We start from the raw sequence: 25,057 nt of genomic DNA, 5'->3' as shown, positions 1-25,057 counted from the left end.
TGTTTTAACATGTAAAGTGTTTCTCGTGAAGTATTTTTCAAATGACAAAACATCATTCTAAAATGTTGAAAAAAAACAACTAATGATACTATGATTTACATACACTTCGTAAGAACTTTGGCGGAGAGTCGTCGCATTGACAATTATATCAAATCTCCTTATTATTTTTTAAGTTAATTTTGTATGCCAACCATACTTTTAAGACTCATCAGTTCCTTGCACAAATCAAAACTGCATTAAAACAAAGAAAAACATGTTGTTTAAAATCATACAACACAATTTTTACTGATGTTTAAACCTTAACAATTCTACAAGAAAAAAACAAAGAGATGATTAAAACCTGAGGTGGTTGTATGAATCAAAAATGGAAACATATCCGGTCATCAACAGTTTAGTAATATACTGTTATTTGTTGATAACTAATTTAAATAGACCAGACACATGTGAATGAATCATAACTTTTGAACAAAATGTTAGCCGTACATCTAGTGGTTTTTAAACAGACCCATGAGCTATTTATTTCCCCCTTTTTCATTGATTTTTAATCCTGGTTACACTCAATTCATTGCCACAAAAACATGTTTGGAACTTACCTTGAAAATTAGATTTAAAAATATGTTCAAAGTAATAGACTTTGTGAATGTATTTGTTTTACAACTTGCTTTTTGTTTTCCTGACCATGTCTTATGAAAGTGATCAGTTGAATTTAAATTTGTTAAAAACATAATTTCTTTTGAAACGACTTTTCCGTTTTAAATTTATTATCGCGTCTAGAAATATGACAATTAACAGTTTATATATTCAGCGTATCGATCTTATCAGGGAGAGGTGAAAGATACAAAAGAGATTTTGAAACACGAAACCAACCTGGGTTTGACAGTAGCTACTACAGAAGGGTAGGCATATCCTGATCCACATGTGGCATGAAAGAATTATTCCGCTTCTGTTATGAAAATGTATGACTTTTGCAATCCAAAGCAGACCTGAGGTCATCTCACTAGTTCTCAAAGTTACTTATAAGTTTTGGATTGCCAATCGACATCGGTTAATTTTCAACGTGGCATAACCCTACCACTAAGTTTTTTTTTTTTAAATAAAACGAAGAACCAGGGTCTGGTCCTAAACAAATTGCTCTCTTTATTTTTCTACCTATTACGGTTACTGTATTTGGAGTTAACATGTTTTATTCAAAAACAAGTACTAAAAAATCTTGACACTGTCATATTCACATTTTCAGGCTTACAAAACATCAACAAAATAAAGTGTTTCTATCATGAAATATAAAGTTTTTTTTTAATTTGATAAAAAAAGAAATGTTGTATGTCTGCTAATAAGACAACACTCCATAAAAGTCACAATATGAAAAAAGCAAATACACGCTCCATGAAGAAGAAACTGTTTTACCCACATTTTTTTTTATCCTTATCGACTTATATATCGACCTTTCTCATAAGCCTACTGATGAGGTGTGTAATATGAAATAAAGTAAGTAAGGAAAATGTCAATTGTTCATAAACAATGAAGAGGTATTTCCTTTTTTTTAAAAATGTAAAACAAATGTTTTCATAAGACTGGAATGCATAGAAAAGGGATAAAAAATGTAAACAGTTGACCTTGAAAATGCCACATGAGTTGATGATCATTTGTGAAGATCCTACTTGGCGACGATGTACCCTTACTAAGTTTAAGTGGCTAACTGAAATCGGTTAAATTTCAAAGGTACATAATCCTACCAATGAATTGTTGAATATTTTCGATCCAAATGCAACGAAGTACCAGGGTCGTGGTCCTGAACAATTTCAATCCTTTGTTTTTTTTTTACTTCCTATTACGGTTACAATGTTTGAATGCTTAAAAGGCTTTTAGATTTCCGTCATATAATTCTGTTTGAAGTAATATTATATTTTTTGTCTAAATATTCCTGATCTATGACTTAAATGTTAAATTACCAATGCTTTTAAATAAAAAATAATAAAAAAATTGTCTTTAAGTTATATTTCCAGATGGTACTAATGCTTCCGGTTGATTTAGACGTTTTGTTGTATTTCATTTTTGAATTTCTAATTTTACATAGAGTTCATTTAGGACATATAATAATTGTGTTTAAATTATTTAGAATATTTCACTGTTCATACCTTACATCGTGTACTTTTCAACAATAATTCCTATGTTTCTATGTTGCCAGTTTTACACAATGCAGTTTCCATTTGATATTTTCTTTTTTCGTATTCTACCTTCAGTATATAAATTATTGAGCATGCCTCCAGTGAACTTCTTTAAATAAATCTTTCAAATGTCATGTGTGAAATTGAAATATTATTATCTTAAAGGTTGCACTTTGTAAATACAACTGTGAAACCACGCGTCCTCATTTTTTATAGATATTTTGTTATGATTACGTACTGGTTCCCAGCTATGATGTCTATGTTTCATCTCATAGAGACATAACTTGGGAGTGTAACCAACCAGTATATATTCACATGATGCGGCGAATTTTTTATTCTGAGATATGCCTAAAGTAAAGGAAGGGGTTGACAGAATTTATGTATACCTTGAAGCGATAAGATGGTGGTCCAATTTCAATCGCCGATACCCTGCGTGATGACGTAGATTTCCCCTAGCAATAGTGAAGCTTTGCCTTTTCGATAATATTAATATTTTAAATATCAACACACTGTGATAACTCCTCAAAATATATGAATTACAAAAAAAAAAAAATTCAGGTAAAATGAATACTCATTCCAAAATCTATTTACTACACATTTACAACATTTACAATAATGATATGAAACACTACCATGTACGAACTTTAAAAATTATTTGTGCATATACAATGTACAAATGTACCAAATAATTTGGTTTGCTATTGTTTCGACAGATAAGCTTTATTGCTTGGTAGAGGTGCCTTTTTAATGATCTAAAACGACTCTCGAGTGTTTGTTTTTATGTCTGTGTCTCGTGAGGAATTCATAGCTTGGTGGTCAGATGATAATGCCGGTCTTCTTGTTTCAATTCTGTTTGTTAGAAGTCTTGTCAACTAAATATATGCCCAGCGGTACTTCAAATCTTTTTTTTAATTTTTTTTTATGTAATTATTTTATATTTGATGATGAAACATGTGAAATTACATACTACAGTATTCGATACAGATTATAAAAAATAAAGTAATACTTGATAGATCAATTTAGTCATAAGGATATGATAAGATATAAATATAGATATTACAAATGATTTGGTTGATTAATCAAATAATTTAAATAAAAGCTGCTTCTAACAAATGCCATTTCTGATCCATTTTACTTTTTGTACAGGGGTTAAGCAATCTAATTAAAACAAAATTTTTCATCGCTCCCGTTTTCCGATATGTGTCGTGGGAGATCCAACGAAACCCGCCAGAGGCTACATGTGAGTGATCTGGAAGTTGTGAATTTATAAGGATATTCAAATGGGTTGACGACCTATTAACAAGCCAATCAAAAAGTATATGAATTATTTGGACTGAAGATTTCTTCTTTATTAAAATGAGTAACATCCCTTTACCTCACGATAAACTTTCAAGATCGTCGAAGACTAGTTTTCATTGGTCGAAAAAGACACACCTACTAGGTCACACACATGTGACCTCAAAGCAGTTTTCGTTAGATCTCCCATGCAACACATCAGAAAACGGGAGCGATGAGAGATTGGTCTCCAACTAGATTGGGGGTTAAGAAACATACAGAGTATTTTTCTATATTAATCCGATATTTTAAATATTCTACCCCACCATATTTTGTGGGGATATGTTCTTACATCTACATTTGTATATATAATATTTGAGTAACAACAAAATAATATTAACTGTTTTAATGTTAACAAAATCCTCAGATACACATAAAATGACTTCTTTTGCACTGAAAGGCAGAAGAATGCCATAATTTTTAAAACAATCCATAACGGATAGCCAGAAGTTTTGTGATACATTACATCCCTAAAAAATGTGAAAAATATTTTCTTTGATCTCTGAACAAAAAGTACAAAGCTCAGTTACTTTTAATTTACATTTCAATAAAAAAAAAAAAAGAATAACATGGTAGAATCCTATGAACAATCTTAAATTGAAAGTTTTGCAAAAAAGAGTTTCTGATTATAATGAAGGGCATGGAATAAATAGCATTCTAATCCTGAATCTGCATATTCAAATCTCTTTCCCATTTTTCATGGGAAGATAAAGATATCACTTTATTATCCTCCAAAAATAATGGATAGAAAAATTTATAAGATTTTGGTTCCTTTTTAACTTTATCTATTAACTTATTTTCAATAATTTCCAGTTTTAACTATCTTCTATTATACTTTTCCCATATCTTTGGAATTGCAATTAAAATACCAAAACATTCTACAAAATTTGTATTGATATGATACTTTTTTTAAAATATTATTATCTCACATCAGATCATTATTGAAGAATATACTATTTTCAATATATTTGAACCTCAAAATCATCTTGCCATACATTTTGATGTTCGGATTCAGCCATATGGACTGGGTCAGAATTTCAGTATTGTTTTCAGCTTTAAGCTTATTTTTTTAACTTTGAAAAATTTACCAGGATTTCCAGCGCTACTCCAAAATCAGCCATCCATCATTCTGCATGTATGACGGATTCATCTTAGGTATGCAGCAAAATCCATGCACTGTCATTCATTGCATTTCGAATCACTACTGCAACTTGTAGTCAAGCTACATTTGATTAGCCACTGCTTCGCAAGTATCCATAGTTTGCGTTTAATTTGACGGTATATAACAGATCAGGATTGAGGGAATTCGACGGAAAAATATTTTCAAAATTAGCTAAGGATATTCCAAAAAGGCTACACTAATTTTGATATTGTATATGGAAATAAATTTTCAATTCTCTTGTGGTAGTTTTTCTCTCTGATAAAGCACCGATAACAACTCAATTACAGACAGAATATTTTGTAATAAAAGTGAGAGGTTTATCTAGCTGTAAAACAAGGTTCCATCTACCATTTTCTACATAAGAAAATGCCTGTACCAAATCAGGAATATGACAGTCGTTATCCATTCGATTGATGAGCTTTTGATTCTGCCATTTGAATAGGAACTTTCCTTTTCGAATTTTCCTAGGAGTTCAGTTTTTTTTATTTTATTTCACTTATCTCAACTTGGTACAGGTCATACAGGTCAATTACAATTGTATACCAGTTTCAACCTTCAGACAATATTAATTGTGTTCTAAAATATGTCAAAGTGTTATTTACAACATACGTTTTTTTGGAGAAACTGAGTGGTTATAAACCAAATAAAACAAATAGACATTTATGCTGAACATGAGTGGTTGATTGAAAAATATGTTAATAATTTTAATTAAAGACGTAAACAAACTATTGATATAGTAACGTCAAAATTACAGTTGAGGTAAATTCAAACATTTTCACAGACATAATTGATTGCATAAATTAATTTATATTCAAATACAACACAAACGTAAAAGTTAAAGCATTTAGTTTCAAGACGTCATAGAAATCCACAACTTTTTGTTCATACAAAAGAACACATTAACATATCAATTCTTATTCAATACACAAAATACAATCAAATACCGTGTCATATTTAAACACTAATAACACACTATATTAAATATATATATATTAGACATTTAAAGTAGTTAAAATTTTATCTGCAAATGACTCAATATCTTTTAGTTGAATCTTAAGAAACAGACATAATCTATTGCACAGAAAAATGGCTCTCATGTGTTATATCAGCATATCATATAAAAAGAAGATGTGGTATGATTACCAAAGACCAAATGTAACAGAAATTAACAACTATAGGTCACCGTACGGACATGAACAATCAGCAAAGCCCTTATCGCTTAGTCAGTTATAAAGGTCTACAAAATGACAACCGAAAACTATTCAAACGAGAGAAAACAGCCTATTTTATGAACAATACACTTAATTATTTTCGTGCGTTCCAAAGTACCTTGTAAATTTACATTTATCAAAACTAAATTTAACATTTGAATGCCAGTGATGTAAAAATACATATACTAGTCCGAATAACCAAAAATGGAACCAAATTGATTTTAAAAACTGCCTTATATATGAATGGACAATTTCGGAACGTTATTATTGATGTACACAAAGGAATGATACCCTTGATTAAAATAAAGCTGAATGATACATTGTAAATCATAGCCTCTGCAGAAAGATAATTGAAATTGTGTCAACATTAGACAAATGATAAAAAAAACTGATATATTGATATAGATATAAACCTACCTTATATAAAATAGTTGTCAAAGGTACCAGGATTATATTTTAATATAAAATACAGGAAGCAATCTTATTCCAGGAAGTATATTGATATCATGATCACTGTGTGCTATTGGTTTTTAATTGTCTATAATAAGTTTTTGCAATATCATTCATTACTTATATGATCTATTTTGGATTCGAACGTCACTGACAAATCTTTTGACGACAAAACGCGCGTCTAGCGCAATACAAAATTTGATGAATTCATCTATCATGTATTACATTTCTTACACATTGTTGTTCTTACCAAAACAATTTTAAATGACTATTTGTTTCCATTACTATCAATGCGTGTTTGTGTGCGTGTTTTTGATGATGTTGAATGTTCAACTCCGAGGAAAATTCAATCGGAAACCTTAATCACATAGCAAAATCTGTCATATTCCTGACTTGGTACAGGAATTTTCAAATGGTGGATTGAACCTGGTTTTATAGCGCTTAACTTCTTACTTTTACAACATTCCTATCAAATTCCGTTATATCCTCATGCCAACCGAAGATTAACATTTAATGCGTTTAAATATTTGATCTTGCATATGTGGATCGCAACTGAATCGAATATTAAGGAAACGATCGATAAGAAAAATGAGCAATTACTAATGAAAGCAAACTTGCTAATTGGAAAATTTGATTTTGAACAGTAGAACATTTTACATGTACACTTGTTCCTTAATTGTTTGACAATTTAGCGATCTTGCTTCCAACATTTGCAACACTATTTCATTTCACTGATTAACAGACTACAAAATGAATTTACTTTCTTTAACAAAGCTAGCTTTATGTAATAGGGAATCAGTTTGATCCTGCTTTTCTAAATCATGTGGCATTTCATCATGGATCGCTTGTTCAAATTAACTATCATTATCCAGATGCACTATACTTTTCAATTATTTTGTGTTATAGGACATATAGGCTAAATATGTAAACATAGGGAGGCGCACGTACATCTATTTACACCCCACCACCTTTTTGCCTGTAGTGAATCAGCCTTTATTTTGTTTTTAATCGCGGTTTGTACGCCTTACTTTTTGCAGGGGAGGAGTTATTGTGTTCTTTGTGGTGTGTTGAACTGTCAAGATTTTTATAGGTGATTCATATAATCCTGTTTATGTTGTATTTTTGATTTATAAACCTGTCTTGTATTACAAAATTTGGTTGGTAAAGTAAAGTGATCACTGTTTTCGAATTTACCAGAATATAAAAGTTGAGACAAAAATGGCAACATATAGCGCTGTGATTTGGTTTTAAACTGCTTTTAAATTGTCGCTTCTTTCTTTTCACATTTTATAAGCCAGGTACCTGTGATAACTCTTAACACCACTGGATCGATGCCACTGTTGTGGATGTTTCGTCCCCGATGATATCACCCGCCAAGTAGTCAGCACGTCGGTGTTGACATGCATATCAATTATATGGTCTTTTTTTTTTTTTTAAATTTACTGTTTGCAAAAGTTTGAATTATTCGAAATACTAAGGATTGTCTTATCCCAAGCATCAATTACCTTAGCCGTATTTGGCACAACTTTTTGAAGTTTTTGGTTCTCAATAATCTTCAATTTTATATTGTTTGGCTTTTTAACTATTTTGATCTGAGCGTCACTGATGAGTCTTATGTAGACGAAATGCGCTTGTAATGTAATAAATTATAAGCCTGGTACCTTTGATAACTATATTACTAGCAATTACGAATGCCTTACAGATTCTAAAATACCCTTATCATCAATTTCACTGTTTTGGTCATTATGACTAATTTGTACGTAACACGGCAATGTTAGTAATGACGTAAAAACAAACGATGTCTGTTTTATTTTTTTTAATACATATTTCCATGTCTCTCTTTAGAAATTTCTATGTTCAACTTGGTCGCACAAAACAAATATAGGAATCTGATGAACAGTAGAACGTCTGTTAATGTAGTTCATACGTGTTTCTCGTTTCTCGTTTTTATATAGATTGGACCGTGGGTTTCCTGTTTCAATGGTTTTACATCAGTAATGTTTTGGGCCCTTTATAGCTTGCTGTTTGGTGTGAACCAAGACTCCGTGTTGAAGGCTGTAACTTGACCTAAAATGGTTTACTTTCATTGATTGTAATTTGGATGGAGAGTTGTCTCATTGGCACTCATACCACATAATTAAATATCTATTTGGTAGGGATGTCAAAAGATCTAAAAATTAATATTCGGGCATGATACTTGCGAGAACTCGGGCATGATACTTGCGAGTACTCAGGCATGATACTCGCGATTACGCGAACGAATCTTTAAGTCTAGTTAAAAGTTTAGTTTTTTAATTGGATTTGGTTATTATCTTTCATAAACTTAATTATAATATGATGGCATCGCTTCACATCTTAACAAAAGACAAACGTATTGTTGCAGAACTCAATCATGTATCATTAAATACCATAATTTAGTTATGTGTATCGCTAGTCCCCTTTTTGTCAATAGAACAATGAATAACAGACCACTGTAAAATTAAGATCACCTTACTTAATAGCATTTATTGTTGTGTGTTCAGAAACCCAATCAGTAACCAAGGATACTAATAATTTAAGCCATCACTATGTTAATAAAGTCCAACTTGGTAGACAATATCTATCATCTGTTCTTGTGGAGTTCTTGTGGAGTTATATTTGGACCAATATCATTAGTTGTCAACAAAATATTGAACTTCAAATACTGATACGAAATGATATTTAATTAGTGTACAGCTTGTGAATAATAAATAAATGAGTGTGTCTCTAATAGTTTGCGGAAGGTTAACCTCAGGGCATTTTGATTTTGTTGAAATTCAGAAATATAATATGACCCACAATTTCAGGTTAAAATATGTTTTTAAATTGTGTTACAACAGGTCTTGAACATGAACAAATCCTCTCGGAAGGAACATGCTGGTACTGCTATAAAACACGTTTTGCGATTTAAGTTAAACCTTAGACTAAGATTTAACACATAGAAGTATTAGTATAAACGTATTTGCGTTGTGAATATACATATTTTTTTATTAGTATAACGAAGGATTTTGCAAAGGGAACTAAAGTGAATGGAAATGCAAAGGTTAAAAATATCATGATTTATAGGAACAAACGAGTTTTCGAGTACTAAAATTGTACTCGAGTACCATGCCTTCTGAACGAGTACTGGAGTACTCATTGTCATTCTTAATTTTAAGGCTTTAAAGCGAGTAACATATTTTTTTGTTTTGTTAAAATATGGCTCTTTGTGAATTAGATGTACAAATAACACAAATCAGATCAAAATAACAATGATAAACAAATTTATAAAATAGAAAATATACATGATATATATGAATAATCAATATTGCAGGGATTGTACCCAAACAATACACAAATTAAATGACTGGACTAATTCAAATATAAAGAAAAAAAGTAAGTTAATATCCCATACATCATTCAGTCAACAGAGTGAGTTGCACTTGAATAGGTTAGTTGGAAAGGGATGTAAAATTCTAAATAAAATGAATGCAATAATCCAAATTATAATATATTAAGTCAGCATTCATATACAACTTAACTTCCATCATTCAGATAAACCCTTGTGTATGTGCTATCTGCCTTAGTTATAGGAAAGGGTTCTAGCATACATAAATACCTAGCATCAAAACAAAAGAGTAAGACAAAGTGCATTGTTTTATGTTATTATAATAAATGATTTGAATGATGAGATTTCAATATGAAACTTCAGTTTGTCATATAAAACATCATGCAATAATGAATATTTATGGACCAGCATCCAATTTAAAAGTAGTATACTTTGAAAGTAAATGGTAGTTAATGTCTTGTGTAATATATCTTTACAACTACAAAGTTATATAAAGCATTAAATTATCATCTTATATCCGAATATGTCATCAAGGGGCAAATACATTAAACAAATGATATCATTCAAAGTATTACTATACATAAACTATTCATAAAACAAAACAAAAAAATTCTTTCTCAGTACTACTATACAGAGACTATTCATATAACAAAAACAGAATGAACAGCAGTCATTCAACAAAACAAATCGTATCATTCATAGTATTACTATACCAACACCATTTATGTAACAAACAAAATACATTAATAAGTTCATTTTAACACATTCTAGAATATAAATACTTTTAAGTATTTTTTGTATAATGGTTGTTAATTCGGAAATGTGGTGAATATAATCGTCTTTTCACGGAATTGTACATGTACAAATTTGGTTAAATATTCATATTTGCTTGAAAAAACTGCATTTAAATTGCAACATGCATAGAAAACCGATGCCCTAGGACTGTAGACTTTAATACTTTTACTTATCTCCACGTGTCCAATGCAGGGACTCGAACATAATCATTATGGTAAATTGATATTCACGAAAAATTAAAACCTATAGTATTGGATATATTTTTTTCTAATTGATTGAGTGATTGTTGGTTGCTTAACGTTCAGTGGTAAATATGTCATGCATATTCAGGGCGAGAACAAGTTAACAATAAAAACAATAGGTAGGTCTAGTCATAATAGAAGCCTTTCGGGATGGTGGTAGGGAAAATTTGGACTGCCACTAGAAAATGAGGGTATTTTGGATAGGGACAGAAATTTTGCCGTGCAACATGCCACCTACGAAAGCCTCAAAGAGTTGCTGCAAGGGTTTTTAACGTGCAAAGGGCGGCACTCATTTTACACGAGACATCGGATTTAACGTCCCCATTCTGACCGGACGTGACTGCGAATTTGATACATCCCGCACAACCAAATGGACGCCCCACTTCGGCAAGCGTTTTACTGTCGGTCGGGAGAAGACCAAGTGACCATATTTGGTTTCCTCAGTCATCCCTTTATCTAATAATTCACTACACAAGCGACGCATTGGTGCATTTTTCGATGGACAAAAGAGGACTTAAGAATCTGTTAGTGTCTCTATTACAAATTTCATCATCAAAATGAAGACACGTGCACTTTCTAGTTGACCAGTATGTTGATGGTGAGCAGGATTGAGTAACCAGTTGTCCATTCGAACATTGGTAAAACTGAGTACAGTCATTTTTGTCTGGAAAGTATGCTTCCCCTTGTGGATCATCCTTGCAATCAGGTACACAATCTATAAAACAGAAAATGTGGAGGTAATTGAAAATTGGTCCCTCTAACTGTCTAAAACTAATATATATATAAATATATATATATAAATGTCTAAGAACTTGAATATAACTTAAACACGCTAATTAATAAATTAAAAGTTCTATGAGATGTTAAATAGAAATACGCAATATTTAGCTTCATCAGACGTTTTCATCTCTCAAGGTGAAATCGGATGCATGACAAAAAAATATTTTTGTAGCTTAATCTATACAAGAGTTGAGAAAAAGTGTAACATATGTATTGATGTTGCATAAAATATGTTTGTAGCTACAACTACATGAAGTTGGAATAAAAGTTTAACACATTTATAGATGTTCGATTGATTGTATGTATTTCCATAAATCAATTTGTATGATTTCAAGATAATTATGGTTTTGATTTGCTTTTAAATTTTTTTTCGTCACTCTCATTGAGTCCATGAGGTTCAAGAGTTCGTAACTGGTGCATTCAAAATCTCTCCCTTTTTTGTCTTCCTTGTGTATCCCAATTTTGATTTTTCTCAATGATTTGAAATGTGACGTTTTGCTAAATCATGTCCTGCTCTTAAAAGGTGTCTTGTAATTGGGCAATTCCTTTCTTTCGTATAATAACAACATCAATCCATATGTTACACTTTTTCTCAACTCTTGTATGGATTAAGCTACAAAAATATTTTTTTGTCATGCATCCGATTTCACCTTGAGAGATTTATTATACCTGTGCATGTAAAACAAATTTCGTTGTAGAAAGGTCTAAAACCAGCACAAACAACATTTTCAAAAAGACCAAAAAAGTGAAAAAGTATATTTAAACAAAACGCATTTGACTAACAGGTCGAACAACTGATGTTCTTTAACCCTGCTGACTACCATTGGCGATTGCCAAATAAAATTGATCACAAGATGTAACAAAATGGATCTTGATGTGATAGTCGTGTTTTACGGGGGTTCCATAAACGACAAGTCTAGGGTTCTTTGACATCACTTTATTAAGTTAACATAGGAATAAATAAATAACCCTGCAATAACAATAGCATATAGTTATTACAATTATCAATATCACAGTCTTATCAAAGTCTTATACTATAAACATATAAATATTATACTGGCGTAATAACAATGTTACAAGATCGCATATAATATGTATAATATTCTATTCCGTATACAATAAACTATACTGAGTATCAAGAATGCGGTGACATTCACAATATGCAATACACTCGCAATTATATCTTTCTAAATACAAATGCGTACTTTTGATAAGTCGTATCAAATAGTATATCATTATAATCAACCAAGCGTATTATAAACAAGTCGAATGTACTGTACTTCATAAACGAGTGTCATTCATAAAACCTTTAACATACAAAGGTTATTATCTGTTCACTATAGTATTGTTTTAATTTCGTATGCACTACTGTAATGTATAATATCTATGTAGGTACAATATAATATAATATGACCCTTACCAATCTGTGGAACCAGGTTATAAATCTAACATCTACAGTACAACCAGTATGTTACAGGGACATCATAATCTATGTGTCCTGAAAATAATACACAATAGTAAATACTAGGATCTAGGAAAATAGTGATCCCTTATATAAAATACAACATATTAAAGACTGATATAATAAAATCAAGCTATTACACAGAATAACCATATATGACAATATGAATGCAATTGTCAATGTGACGTCATAGATCCATAACCGAAAGGTCAAGGTCACTTTCAAAATCATTCGTAAATCTCCCTTTCTACATTCAAACTACAGATTCAAATCATACATTCTCAGATTAATACATCAACTATCTTACTCCTATCATATCTAAGGTCTATGGGCATACTTACCTATAAACGGGCAGAATTGTATAGCATGCACTGCATACGCCTTTCATACACCACAAAGAACATAAAATCTACTTACCAGATATAAAGAATGTAATTTCCAATAACTACAGTTGTTCCAAAGTATGGAAACTTCAGTGAGTAATAACGAGCACTAAATATAATGTCTCTATATAAGTTTCATTACTATATACGGTTTAAGCAAGAAGTATATATTAAATTTGTATGTCTCCAATTTTCAAGAGTTAACCACCATTACTTCTTTTCCAAAATCTGAGGTGTGTCCAGAATGACCAATAAGAACTGACCATAAAGGTAAACAAGGTGTGACAATTAATTTACTAATAAGTTGGACAGGTAGATACTATTACAACTATGCCCAATGAAGTATGACTGACTAGAACTTTCATACATTTTAAAGTGTGAAGAGATAATGAACTATAAATCAAAAGATCAAATAATCAAAGTGAAGTAATCAAGTCTAATATCTGGCATATCATAAAATGTAAAATACTAATAAATGAAATGCGTAAAAATATACTCTGTCACATTGATATAAATTTAATACTAAACAGAAAAAAAATTTAACTTGTGGCCACGATGTTATGCCACAAACATACGATGTCAATATTTTTTAAGTACACCAGATCCGGATTTCGACAATAAATATATATATATATATATATATATATATATATATATATATACAGATGGGTGCGGTCCTAACCTTGACAAAAGTTAACTTAGAGTTAACTTGTTGACTGCTTTCTAAGTTAACTTGAGAATTTTTAAGCAGTCAAGCAAGTTAACTTCGTTGTTGGTGGACCAGACCTACGGTCTGCTTTTTTAGGACTGCTGCAGACCTATCGACAAGTCTGCTCCAGACCAGACCTGTGGACAAGTCTGCTTTTGACCAGTCCTGAGGACAGGTCTGCCCCAGACCAGACCTGTGGACAAGTCTGCTTTTGACCAGTCCTAAGGACAGGTCTGCCTCAGACCAGACCTGTGGACAGGTCTGCTCCTGACCAGACCTGAGGACAGGTCTGCTTTTGACCAGACCTGTGGACACGTCTGCTATTGACCAGACCTGAGGACAGGTCTGCTTATGACAGATTATCGTTATAAGAGTTTTCATATCAGACTTGAGCTTTCATTAAAATATGTAAACAACATTCGCATTGTTTTTCCACAGATATCATTTATTATTTACTCGCTAGACTCTACTAGATATTATACAAATGCTCTCTTTTATTTGATATACATGTATTTTTATATAAATAAAAAATGGCTATACGATCACACAGAGTTTTTTTTTTATTAGAAGGCGGATAGAAAGGTTATCCAACGCATCGGAACAATATTCTTATATCACGGGATATTGGCAACATTGTCTACGTTACTTCGTTCCCCGTTGTTTACCTGTCCCTTCCTAAATTTTACTTTATGCATAAATTTATACTTGTACATTTACGGTCCTACTAAAATGTGAACAGGAGCGCCAGGAGAAGACATTAAGGCCCTCGGTACAATGGTATGCGGGTATATAGATTTGCAAATAAAAGTGCACATATGATCAGTTTTGGTCAAATAGTTTTGTTTTCCAAGTCAGCATGAGGTATTAAAACTACTGAAATTTTGTTACGTATCAATATTTTGAATAAAAGGAGGACACACTGGTATCCTAAATTTATGCGAACAAAAATTTGTTGTTATTAAATTGCAATATTGCTGTCCATTGTCATGATTATATTATACAATGATTCCTGACATAAAAAATATGGCTGATTAATACTATGCGGGTACATCATGGTGTATATAGATTTACAAATTAAAGTGCACATATGGTCAGTTTTGGTAATGCGGTCAAATAATTTTGTTGTACAAGTCAGCTGGAGGTATCAAAACTACTGAAATTTTGTTACGTATCAATATTTTGAATCCTGACATCAAAAATGTGGCTGATTTACTATGCGGGTATATAGATTTACAAATTAAAGTGCACATATGGTCAGTTTTGAACTTTTGGTGGATGCGGTCAAATAATTTTGTTGTACAAGTCAACTGGAGGTATCAAAACTACTGAAATTTTGTTACGTATCAGTATTTTAAGTAAAAAGAGGACATGCTGGTACCCTTAATTTAGGCGAACAAAAATTTGTTGTTATTATATTGCAATATTGCTGTCCATTGTCATGATTGTATTATACATTGAATCCTGACATAAAAAATATGGCTGATTAACTATGCGGGTATATAGATTTACAATTTAAAGTTCACATATGGTCAGTTTTGGTAATGTGGTCAAATAATTTTGTTGTACAAGTCAGCTGGAGGTATCAAAACTACTGAAATTTTGTTACGTATCAATATTTTGAATAAAATGAGGACATGCTGGTATCCTAAATTTATGCGAACCAAAATTTTTTGTTATTATATTGCAATTTTGCTGTCCATTGTCATGATTGTATTATACATTGAATCCTGACATAAAAAATATGGCTGATTAACTATGCGGGTATATAGATTTACAAATTAAAGTGCACATATGGTCAGTTTTGGTGGATGCGGTCAAATAATTTTGTTGTACAAGTCAACTGGAGGTATCAAAACTACTGAAATTTTGTTACGTATCAATATTTTGAATAAAATGAGGACATGCTGGTATCCTAAATTTATGCGAACAAAAATTTGTTGTTATTATATTGCAATATTGCTGTCCATTGTCATGATTGTATTATACATTGAATCCTGACATAAAAAATATGGCTGATTTACTATGCGGGTATATAGATTTACAAATTAAAGTGTATTATACATTGAATCCTGACATAAAAAATATGGCTGATTTACTATGCGGGTATATAGATTTACAAATTAAAGTGTATTATACATTGAATCCTGACATAAAAAATATGGCTGATTTACTATGCGGGTATATAGATTTACAAATTAAAGTGCATATATGGTCAGTTTTGGTGGATGCAGTCAAATAATTTTGTTGTACAAGTCAACTGGAGGCATCAAAACTACTGAAATTTTGTTACGTATCAGTATTTTAAGTAAAAAGAGGACATGCTGGCACCCTTAATTTAGGCGAACAGAAATTTGTTGTTATTATATTGCAATATTGCTGTACATTGTCATGATTGTATTTTACATTGAATCCTGACATTAAAAATAAGGCTGATTTACTATGCTGGTATATAGATTTACAATTTAAAGTTCACATATGGTCAGTTTTGGTAATGTGGTCAAATAATTTTGTTGTACAAGTCAGCTGGAGGTATCAAAACTACTGAAATTTTGTTACGTATCAATATTTTGAATAAAATGAGGACATGCTGGTATCCTAAATTTATGCGAACCAAAATATTTTTGTTATTATATTGCAATTTTGCTGTCCATTGTCATGATTGTATTATACATTGAATCCTGACATAAAAAATATGGCTGATTAACTATGCGGGTATATAGATTTACAAATTAAAGTGCACATATGGTCAGTTTTGGTGGATGCGGTCAAATAATTTTGTTGTACAAGTCAACTGGAGGTATCAAAACTACTGAAATTTTGTTACGTATCAATATTTTGAATAAAATGAGGACATGCTGGTATCCTAAATTTATGCGAACAAAAATTTGTTGTTATTATATTGCAATATTGCTGTCCATTGTCATGATTGTATTATACATTGAATCCTGACATAAAAAATATGGCTGATTTACAATGCGGGTATATAGATTTACAAATTAAAGTGCATATATGGGACAACATCCCTAATGCGCCTTGAAATGAGGAACTCAAAAGTCACGTGTAAAGAAAAAATCTCTGTGTAGTGATATTGGACATGTTTCTATTTTTAACAAATGACTGAACTTAATTATTTGTGGTGATTAAGAAAGTAGAGGAACATAGAATAAATGTGTAAAAACTATGGAGCTATTGAATGTGTTCAAAGTATTAAATTTTCAAAGAACTTATTGTGTTAAAAAGGGGATATTTTACCACAAGGAGCCGCATCACAAAAGGATGTTCGGGGTTTGCTAATTTACGGAAAAAGTAATCTCACTTCGTACCCCGAAAATTTAACCACATATGTGAAAATGTCACAGCTTCGAAACGAGCTATCATACATATCCAAGTTTACGATATGGACTGAGCTACAGGAAAAAACGTTACCATTATCGCCTATGGAAAAACAATTAAAGATATTGAGCCAATTTACAAAAAGATAAATCAGACGTTTCCAGAGTGATCTATGGATGATTTCACCTTGTACACCCGGGAAAATTGTGAAAATGATGGTAAGTATTTTTTTATTTATACCTAGATATCCCAGATGATTTCAGATAACCATTATAGATAAATACCAGCAGATACTCAATGAATTTTTCGCTTTTAGAAAGCATTGCAGGCACGGGGCTGAACACTTTTTTTAGGCACAATTCTAACTTTGTTTACACCCCCGAGAGATCCGAAAGGAATTTGTTTATGAATTGAAAAAGGCATGAACTAACATAATAGTTTTATCTGTAAGTAAACATGACACAATACAGTCTTTGTTATGTAATTATCACTCCGGTTTACAGGAATAACTGATAATCAAGGGAGATAACACACTCCATACGAGTAAAGTGAAATACATCATCATCATGTGCTTTTATCCAATAATTTGACCCATGGTCAGTCAGTAGATATCATATGCAGTTAATAAACAGACAAACATGTACATGTATTAAAGAAATCATGAATTATTATTTGTAATGCACACTAGCAAATCACAAGATATTGTCTTTTCTCAGTGAAAAAGGGGGAGGGTCAACAAACCTTTCGAAAACAATATTGCTGCACCTTTTCAACTATTAAGCTAGTTAGCTACCACTCGTTGCTTCTAATATAAAAGATTTAAATGAAGGTTGATAAGCCACAAGGGAGAAGCATTTTTCTTTCTTTGCGATATAACGTTCAAGAATTTGAGTTTTGCTCTCTCAATAATACTTATGTATTTAAACCAAATAATAACACAGCCTGAGTAATTTTTTTGTCTTATTTCAGTTCCAGACATATCATTACTTTTTAACCTGAGATGACAAACTAGAGGTTTTAAAAGGTCCTGAATAACTGGTAAGCATTTTGTTTTATTTGGCAAGCTCTAAATTGTTTATTTATGGCATTTATGCAATTCAAATTACAGTCGGTATGTTAAAAATATACTGATATGAAAACTGTTGCTATGGTCTTGGCATTAAATGAAAATGCTTGGTTACTGATCTTTTCGACTCCATATTTCAAGTTAAACCTTGCGGCAACTGTTCCTCATGTAACACTGCAAACTATAATTAGCATAATTTTGATATGTCGTTATTTAATGACGCCATATTACGTGTGATGTCACAACGTTTCCTTTAAAACCTCATGCCGATATCTCACTGATAAAAGATTTTCACTGAAATACATGTAAAAAACATTTTTTCTCAAATACAATTATGTGAAAGAACAAGTTTTGAAAATTTGCACTTCATTGCACTCTAATTATATGATTCAAATGACTTTTACAGTAGTTTATAGTGGTTTCTACAGTATAAAATACCAGGTTTCCACTGGCTAGAATAATTAAGTATTTTGGTGTTTTTTTTATGAAATCTTCATTTTTGCATAATTTCTCTGTCAAAATGCACTTTTAGGCACCAGAAAATTTTATTGAATGCTTTAACAGGGTCTGTGTGTTGTAATTTAAGGTTACATTCAGATGTTTTGTCCTTCTTTTGACTAGTGAAGGTATACTGTAAGAAATTAATTATGCATACACTTTGTATTCAAAATAAATAAATATAGCGATAAAAGTGTCATTGCCTTATAGTGCTGAAACAACTTTATTTTTTTTCAGAAATGGACAAAAATACACAGATTTATTCAGAATGTCATACCGATGAAGATAACATAAAAATATTTGGAAAAATCAGAACTATGGATTGCAATATGGGACAACATCCCTAATGCGCCTTGAAATGAGGAACTCAAAAGTCACGTGTAAAGAAAAAATCTCTGTGTAGTGATATTGGACATGTTTCTATTTTTAACAAATGACTGAACTTAATTATTTGTGGTGATTAAGAAAGTAGAGGAACATAGAATAAATGTGTAAAAACTATGGAGCTATTGAATGTGTTCAAAGTATTAAATTTTCAAAGAACTTATTGTGTTAAAAAGGGGATATTTTACCACAAGGAGCTGCATCACAAAAGGATGTTCGGGGTTTGCTAATTTACGGAAAAAGTAATCTCACTTCGTACCCCGAAAATTTAACCACATATGTGAAAATGTCACAGCTTCGAAACGAGCTATCATACATATCCAAGTTTACGATATGGACTGAGCTACAGGAAAAAACGTTACCATTATCGCCTATGGAAAAACAATTAAAGATATTGAGCCATATGGTCAGTTTTGGTGGATGCGGTCAAATAATTTGGTTGTACAAGTCAACTGGAGGCATCAAAACTACTGAAATTTTGTTACGTATCAGTATTTTAAGTAAAAAGAGGACATGCTGGCACCCTTAATTTAGGCGAACAGAAATTTGTTGTTATTATATTGCAATATTGCTGTACATTGTCATGATTGTATTATATATACATTGAATCCTGACATTAAAAATAAGGCTGATTTACTATGCTGGTATATAGATTTACAATTTAAAGTTCACATATGGTCAGTTTTGGTAATGCGGTCAAATAATTTTGTTGTACAAGTCAGCTGGAGGTATCAAAACTACTGAAATTTTGTTACGTAGCAATATTTTGAATAAAATGAGGACATGCTGGTATCCTAAATTTATGCGAACCAAAATTTTTTGTTATTATATTGCAATTTTGCTGTCCATTGTCATGATTGTATTATACATTGAATCCTGACATAAAAAATATTGCTGATTTACTATGCGGGTATATAGATTTACAAATTACCCAAACAGAAAAATAAATGAACAAATTGCTTTCAAATCGTATTCAAATCTCTTTCAAATCGTGATTCTGCAATTTGTTAGTACCATTTGCTTGCGATTCATTAAACAAATCATAGACAAATCAGAATTTTCCAAATTCCCTAAATCTGATTTCTATGTGATTTCTTTCTTTGGTATGATTTGTAAGCCATCTGTTTCTGTTTTTGTGTGATTTCTTTATGATTTGTTTACTTAGAATATCGTATGAAATGATTTGAAAGAGATTTGTTAACTTTGTTAGCTAGAACGGTGTGATTTCGTTATGATTTGTTAACTTTGAATATCATATGAAATGATTTGAAAATGATTTGTTAACTTTCTTATATATATAGCTATCTTGGTGTGATTCATTAATGATTTGCTACAATGAATAAAATGTTAATGCATTCCAGGTTTCTTTGTTTATCTATCTCTCTGACTTCCGGTTGAGGTCAAATTCAAATTTCAAATACTGTTCTATATGAACAAAGAAAGTTGCAAGATGGGGAGTTTTATTCAGTCTATGAAAGATGACGGTGGTAAGGAATCTTTATATTTATAATTTCACATATTTAACTAATACTATTCAAATGTTAACCTTTACAATTCAGAAACTGTGCATTTCAGTATCTCGTTATAATCATGATAGTTTAGTGATGTTAGGATTAATTTAAAAAATAAAAATGTGTAAAAGATGTGTAAACAGATCAAATTATTTTAAGACTAGCTTCCCGCGACATCAGATAAAATTCACTGGAAAGCTTATAATGTTTTAATTGTTGTTTACTGACCAGGTCCCGGGCAAAATGGACAAAGCTATATATATATATTACAATGTAGCAGATTTGAACCAAGACTAAGACCCATCACGTATTCGACATGATTCTACTAAGTACACGTGGTTGCCTATGGTTTTTTTTTCAAATTTCGGGTAAAAAGTAAGAGAAACTTCACAAAGAACAATTTGTCCCTCATCGCAACCAAAGATAGTACTTCTTTTTACAATTAGTGGAGTAGCTATTAAAGGTAAAATGAAGACACTTGCGCTTCAAAGTTTTGGGGTTTCAGGGGCAGAACTTATTTTTGATCTGTATGTTAATGATATAATCTGTGAATTGATGATTGATGCCAATTTATTTACGATTTGCTTGTGATTTGCTTGAGGTAGGAATATGATTTACTTCTGATTTGTTAAATATTTGATAACAATTTCTTAACGATTTGAAAACAATTTGCTTTTGATTTGTAAATGATTTCAAAACAATTTCTTGGCAATTTGTTTATGATTTGTAAGCAATTTGTTCGTGATTTGTTATTGTGATTTGTTAGCTCATTTGCATGTGAAATTTTATCACTTTCAAATCACAAAGAAATCATACGATTTGTTTATCATTTGTTACCCTGATTTGCTTATGATTTGTAAGCAATTTGTTCGTGATTTGTTATTGTGATTTGTTAGCTCATTTGCATGTGAAATTTTATCACTTTCAAATCACAAAGAAATCATACGATTTGTTTATCATTTGTTACCATGATTTGTTCCTCAATTTTTTTTGTTTGGGTAAAGTGCATATATGGTCAGTTTTGGTGGATGCGGTCAAATAATTTTGTTGTACAAGTCAACTGGAGGCATCAAAACTACTGAAATTTTGTTACGTATCAGTATTTTGAGTAAAAAGAAGACATGCTGGCACCCTTAATTTAGGCGAACAAAAATTTGTAGTCATTATTTAAATGAATTAAACTATTGCTGATTGTGGCTGCATAGTTCAAGGATGTATAACTAACAAGGACGTATACACCTAACATCAAATATACTTCTTTTCAAAAATATACATAATATGATTGAATTTGATCTCGGAATATATATATATATATATATATATATTCAGTGCCTGTTATCATTGTAACCGAGATCGTTTTTATAATAGATAGATTGTCAGATCACAGATAAATTTGTGTTACGTTCTGTGCATACTTATTTTCAATTATTTGTGTTTAATCCTGTTCATAAAACGGAAGTATTAATTTTCAAATTACTTTATTTTCGATGTTTATACTACGAAACAAAGATATTAAAAATATTTTTTTTTTAAATCAACGAAGAGCGGTCCTGGTTACAAGTTAACTTAGTGTTGACCAGACCAGTCAAAAGTTAACTTGGGAACAGGTCTGGTTTTGATCGGATTTGTTCAAGCAGAAGTTAACTTTGTGGCAGGACCGGTTTCCAAGTTAACTTATGTTAACTTTATGACAGGACTGGTTCCGAAGTTAACTTATGTTAACTTATGACAGGACTGGTTCGAAGTTAACTTATATCAATATTTATTCCGAATCATTCATACTTCAAATCTAATGGTTTAGATTATTTACTTTAATTGTTTTGCTCTGAATAACAAAAAGTAAAATCACAAAAATACAGAACTCAGAGGAAAATCAAATCTGAAAGTCCATAATCACATGGCAAAATAAAGCGACCAAACACATCAAAAACGAATAGACAACAACCGTCAAATTCCTGACTTGGAACAGGCATTTTTAAATGTACAAAATGGTGGATTGAACCTGGTTATATAGTGCTAAATCTCTCATTTGTACGACAGTTGCATCTCATTTTATAATATTGACAATGATGCGTGAACAATACATACACACAATAGGTAACAATGTAAAATATAATGGTAAAACGTCTAATTCGGTAAGTCACATTCGTGAAAAGGAAACGGGATTGTAGTTACGACATAAGGAATATATCCGATATCATCTATATACCAGATATTCCATAACAATCAACCAACTCGTGAAGGCGTCTGTAAAATTTACGAAGTGATGATTTCAGCTTCCTAATGTTCCACTTGTTTCGCTTGTCTGACATCAGAAAATGTATACGTCACATATTTTTGTCGTTCAATGTTTATACAAACAATTTTAAAATTTCACATGGGCAATGTTAGCATACAGGGTTGTAAAAAATCAAAAGTATGTAAGAATTAATTTCAGAAATAGACCGAGTTTCGAATAGTCAAAAAGTTCAGAATCCACAAATGGTTCATTCCACTACGTGATTAAATAATTTTGACGTTTGTGGTTCCTCATGTTTACTAATTTGTAAAAGAAATATAACATAATTACATATTATAGAACCATAACATACTGACATGATCTTTTTCAGTACAAAGTCACGTTATAAGAACCAACGAAACACAAAAAGTCGCATATATAAAACACACCAGCAAAAATGAAAGATAATACAAACAAATTGACGGGATGTATAAGTACCGAGCCACCTCTAAAGAATATCACAGAAAATAATTCAACAGTATAAGTAATATTGATAATAGAACAGAGACAAATGAACAAACAATATAACACGTTGTTAAACAAATGTCATTTCGCAGAATCTATGCATCTATACATCAAGACCATCATGTATTATTTGTGAAGTTGATACGGTATATTATAAATTGCAAGGTCTTGGTACATTCCGATGAACTTTTTAAGAGAAAGAACGAGACGTTCTTTGACATACCCCTGAATCATCAACTTTCTGCTCAAACACTGATGACGTTTTACAAAGTCTGAGTAGGAGTTGCAAGCTCTTGAATATCGAATAAGTTAAGAAATGTATATCCCATATGCAGGTGAAGTTGGTATATTGCTCTTGAGGTGGGAAAAATTTATAATTTCAAAATTAAAAATGAATGCACGAACTCACGAGCTTATCTATATTTTCATATTCTGACAATTTGTCGGTTTAAGAAGAATAAGACCTAGAGGAATTGTTTTGACCCTACTCTTCATTTTTTTGTGTCTAACAAGATACATTATTTTCGCCAAATGTTATAGTGCGAGGTTTGGCATGCCACTTAACCAGGTTCAACACCATTTTTGCCTTTAAACTTGTCCTGTACCAAGTCAGGAATATGGCCATTGTTATATTATTGTTCGTTTCTGTGTGTTTTACATTTTAACGTTGCGTCGTTTTTCTCTCTCTTATTTTTGAGTGTAAATTCACATTGCGATAAGACGTGTCACGGTACTTGTCTATCCCAAATTCATGTATTTGGTTTTGATGTTATAGTTGTTATTTCCGTGGGATTTTGTCTATGCTTGGTCTGTTTCTGTGTGTGTTACATTTAAGTGTTGTTTCGTTGTTCTCCTCTTATATTTAATGCGTTTCCCTCGGTTTTAGTTTGTTACCCCGATTTGTTTTTTGTCCATGAATTTATGAGTTTTGAACAGCGGTATACTACTGTTGCCTTTATTCATAGACCTGAACGTGATCGATGTCAACCACTGAACTTGAAAACTGATCAGCTACAATCGACCCCGTTTACATATTTTTGTGCGAGGTAATTGTGGGTTCCTTATTAGAAAATGTTGAAAATGATCAATGTAATACATACCACCTTGACATACAGGTATTCCGGAAGTTGATGTCAGGTTTGCAGAAAGTTCCGTATTCGTCATGAGTGGAACACAAGAGATCGTTTGATTTTCCGATAACTGCGTAACATGAATGACCGCATCAGCTGAGACTGTGGTTCCACTGTTCTTACCGGTATAGCTACATACATCTATATCAGGTATCAAACGTGACGATCCCCCATCGTTTACAAACAAAGCTAATGAGCTTGCCATGCAGGTTTTAATCATTTCACAATGAACATGAATGTTGTCATTAATTCGTGTAACACTTTGCTTTAGTTGTGGGTCTATTATAAAAAAAGAAAATGTAAAGATAATTCATAATGTCTTACGTTAACAGAATTCCAATATGTTTTTTAA

General features: G+C 31.4%; 2 long non-coding RNA genes across 2 annotated transcripts; one reads left to right on the top strand and one right to left on the bottom strand.

Annotated features, from left to right (window-relative positions):
• Nucleotides 1-9,964: 9,964 nt before the first annotated feature.
• LOC143067246 (uncharacterized) lies at nt 9,965-24,984 on the bottom strand. Its single transcript, XR_012975891.1, has 2 exons — nt 24,676-24,984; nt 9,965-11,421 (listed from the first exon to the last, which is right to left on the bottom strand). It is a non-coding gene; the product is annotated as an uncharacterized LOC143067246 (long non-coding RNA).
• Nucleotides 17,052-19,398, top strand: LOC143067241 (uncharacterized). Its single transcript, XR_012975889.1, has 3 exons — nt 17,052-17,591; nt 18,343-18,411; nt 19,175-19,398. It is a non-coding gene; the product is annotated as an uncharacterized LOC143067241 (long non-coding RNA).
• Nucleotides 24,985-25,057: the final 73 nt, after the last annotated feature.

Source organism: Mytilus galloprovincialis, chromosome 3 (assembly GCF_965363235.1).
Source record: "Mytilus galloprovincialis chromosome 3, xbMytGall1.hap1.1, whole genome shotgun sequence".
NCBI lineage: Eukaryota > Metazoa > Mollusca > Bivalvia > Mytilida > Mytilidae > Mytilus > Mytilus galloprovincialis.
The sequence above is the reverse complement of the archived record's forward strand: the minus strand, read 5'-3'. Positions and strand labels throughout refer to the sequence as shown.